Below are 4,280 nucleotides of genomic sequence, written 5' to 3'. Positions count from 1 at the left end.
CTCATCTGTTTTAATACTGTGTACATTACTGATCCCCTTTTTTCTTAGATTCTCCCCAACCTCCATATTGGTCCTGTTCTGTAACAGTGGCAATTACAGTATTTGTCTTTTTGTGACTGAGATATTTCACTCAGCATAGAGAAGACATTCAGATGGCAAACAAATATGAAAAAATGTTCAAAATCCCTAGCTCTAAGAGACATGCAAATCAAAACAACAATGAGATATCATCTCACCCCAGTCAGAATAGCAAAATTTAACAGAACAGCAAACATCCTGCTGGCGAGGTTGTGGAGAAACGGGAACTCTTATTCACTGTTGGTGGAAGTGTAAAATGGTGCAACCACTATGGAAAGCGGTATGGTACTTTCTCAAAAAGTTGGAAATAGAAGTACCATTTGATCCAGCAATTCCACTACTGGAAACATACCCTAAAGAAACCATAACTGCCACCAAGCAGATATATGCACACCCATGTTTATTGTTGCTTTGTTCACAATAGCAAAGAGTTGGAAACAGCCCAAGTGTCCATCAGCAAATTAATGGATAGAGAAGCTGTGGTAAAGTCACACAATGGAGTATTATGCAGCACTGAAAAAACAAAGAACTCATGAAATAGTATGCAAAATGGGTGACCAGTTCTCATAAACTTTCATGCCTTCTACAACTGTTTAGTCCATTCCAACAAAGATACACACATTCCTCGCCACTTATAGACGGAGCAAATTTGTGCTTTGGCTTCAGGTAATACACAGATTTTACCCAATTACCAACACAACTTTAGAAGTTTTAAAAAGGACTGATCTCTCCTGGCCACGTGCCCAAAGTAATTGAGGCAGAGCTTCAAAATCCTAACCTCCAAGGAAAGATTTGGCTTCTCCCTCTCCAAGACAGACCTATTTGTTTTCTTGGCAGTTCAAGACTCTTCTCCAGCACCACAACTCGAAGGCTTCTATTCTTCTTCTGTCATCCTTAGTCATTGTCCAATTCTCTGAAGCATAACACATAATTGAGGAGACCATGGCCTGAATTAGGCACATCTTTGTACCTAGACTGACATCGTTGTTCTTCAGCACTCTGGAGAGGGGTTAGTACAACAAAACTAACAGACAGCAGAAAATAAAGAGTTCCATATTTACTATGGCAAATGGTGGAGTAGTCCAGATGTTTCTGCCACGGTCTCAAGAATACCCACTGCTTTATTTACTAAGTGAAGGTAAATTCTTCGTGAGTTACAAAACTATCTTCTTTTTGATAGATCAGATAGATAGATAGATAGATAGATAGATAGATAGATAGATAGATGATAGATGATAGATAAATAGATAGACAGGCAGACATGGAGATATATATATTTTACTATATACCACTACAATTGTTCTTGACTTTCTGTGGCACAGAAGTATTTAGCTACTTGTGCTTAAAGCTTCTTGAGAACTTCTTTTTCTAAGTTTGTTTGTGTTGTTGGGATTTTTTTCACCCTTAAGAAAATACTGGCATTTAATGTAGCAAAAAATCTTTGTCATTGCAGAATCAGGTCTTGAACACTCAGGCATATAAACAAGAGGCTGCAAAATAGAACAACCTTAAACTCTACAAAAAGCTGCAAGGTGAGAGTTGGTTTTAAAAATTTCCTTCCTTATACTTTTAACTTAACACTTCAGTGGGAGAAAGGTCTTAAAAGATAGAACTGGTGAAGCTACTTTTGCATTAAGCAAGAACCTGATTACATTACCTCTCATGTCAGCCACAACTCAGGGTTCAGCTGATAGGATGGGAGATGCTGATTCCCATCAGTGAGGGCAATGCAGTTCCCCGGACCGTGTCAGCTGGCCTCTGAGAGCACTCCTGTTATTACCAGCATAGAAGTCTGGTGCTATGGCTGCCTTTGAAGGTGGTCAATAGCACATCTTGCTTTAGAATGTTCTGGACATTGCCTTCTTTTAAAAAAAAATATTAATTTCAATGAAAATTTACAGAGACTTTGAATTTCCATTCATTCATTGTTACACTTTTCTCCCCTCCCAACCCTCCCCCCGAGTACACTTACCTCTTGGAAAAGTAAAAGAAAAATTCTTTCATTGCTTTACAATCCCTCCTCCCAGGTCCACTCCACTATGCAGCCTTTGCTCTGGACTCCTGTGATGAAAATAAATACCTAATCACATATCCCTTTTTAAACAGTTTTCTCCCTCATCTGTTTCAATGCAGTATACATTATTGAACCCATCTTTCTCAGCCTCCCCCCAACCCCGAAGTCAGTCCTGTTTTACAGCAGTGAAACTATGCAGTATTTGTCCTTTTGTGACTGAGATACTTCACTCAGCATAACATCCTCCAGGGTCACCCATTTGGAATAATATTGAATGAATTCATTGTTTTTCAATGCAGCGTAGTATTCCATTGTGTGAATATACACTGCCTTCTAATGCCTTAGCTTTCCTGTTATTGTTAACGAGACTTGGCTCTCAGGAACCTCATGACAGTATTGGTCGCCAGTATTGATGTGGAACCCTGGAAGTGCTGTGATGTGGGCCTTGCATAGCTATGGCCAGCAACGGGGCTTGTTTTTCTTTTTGTCAGTTCTATCTTTGTTAAAAACTTTGAAAGCCTTTTTTCACCAAATGAGAGAGGAGTCTATGGATCAGTTCCAACTTTTTGTTTCTTTTTTATCTGTAATACTCTATTTTTACAAAGAGTTTCCTAAATTTCTGTATTTTAGAGCCTAGGGAGCTTGTATAAGGGAGGGTTGGAGCTGTGAAAGTGAGAAGTTTTCACAATATGTTTTTTCTCTGAGTATTTTGACCTGGTGATTGTGTTTTAGGCTAACTTCTGTAGCCTTCTCAAAGTCCCAACATAACTTGAATTTGTGCTAAAGTTAACAATTCTTAGCTACAGATTGCAAAGTAAACAGGCTTTAGTTTTTAAAAAGGAAGGTTACTAAGAGAAAAACATCTTCCTTGCTGATTGTTGCCATAAGCCCTAATTGGCATCTATATCTTTTACAGTAAGTGGATCTCTATGGGGTTTTCTTGCATGGATTATAAGTGTAAGGCTAATGGAACAGCTGCTTTAGCTTCTTCAAAGGCTTTAGTCTACTATCACCACACGTATATTCATTTTTTTTTCCTAGTGAAATTGTACAATGGCTGCATGATACCACCTAAGTGCCCTTCAATAGCCATATGTATATGTTGTTATTGCTGTTGGGTGTCACCAAGTAGAGAACGATTCAAAGTAATACTATGAACAACAGATTTACAGATTTGAACCCTGTCCAATCCTGTACCATCTTCACACTTCTTTTTTTTTTAATTGAAAAAGAAAACTATCAAAAGTGAGGAGGAACAGAGCCTTCATAAGAAAAAGACTGATAACACAATTACAAAATAGGCAAAGGACATGGAAAGACTTTTCACCGAGGAAGATATCCAGATGGCCAACAGACACATGAAGAAATGCTCAAAATCACTGACAATAAGAGAGAATGAGATACCATCTCAACCTAGCTGAAGGCAAAGTTTAATAGAACAGCAAGTAATAAATGTTGGAGAGGATTTGGAGAGATAGGAACTCTTATACACTGTTGATGGGATTATAAAATGGTACAACCACTATGGAAAGCAATTTAGTGTTTTCTCAGAAAGCTGAACATAGAAATTCCTTATGACCCAGCTATTCCACTGCTTGGAATATACCCTGAAAGAATGAGAACTGAGGCACAAACAGAGATTTGTACTCCAATGTTCATAGCAGCGTTATTTACCATCTCAAGAACATGAAAACAGCCCAAATGTCCAACCACAATCAAATATATTGAGAAATTATGGTACATTCACCTAATGGAACACTGTGCAGTTGTTGTTGTTGTTATGTGTCATTGAGCTGCCTGTGACTCATGGTAACCCTATGTATAACAGCTCTGAAGCCTGCCCTGTCCTAAGCCAGTCTCACTGACTCTAACACACCTACTCCCATTGTCCTACTTACTGAATCAATTAATCTCATCTGGAGTCTTCCACTCCTGGCCTTTCCCTCCACCTTATGAGCATGATGTCCTTCTCTAATGATCCTGGCAAAAGAGGTAGAAAACAACCCAAGTGCCCATCAACAAATGAATGGATAGAGAAGCTCTGGTATATTCACACAATGGAATACTATGCAGCATTGAAAAACAAGGAACTCATGAACTATTGTGCAAAATGGATGACCCTGAAGGACATTATGCTGAGTGAAATATCAGTCACAAAAGGCAAATATTGCATAGGACCACTGTTGTA

The sequence above is a fragment of the Elephantulus edwardii genome, unplaced genomic scaffold, assembly GCF_000299155.1.
Source record: "Elephantulus edwardii isolate Elephantulus edwardi_28Jun2011 unplaced genomic scaffold, EleEdw1.0 scaffold00191, whole genome shotgun sequence".
In the NCBI taxonomy this organism is placed as follows: domain Eukaryota; kingdom Metazoa; phylum Chordata; class Mammalia; order Macroscelidea; family Macroscelididae; genus Elephantulus; species Elephantulus edwardii.
Note: the sequence above shows the minus strand (reverse complement) of the source record.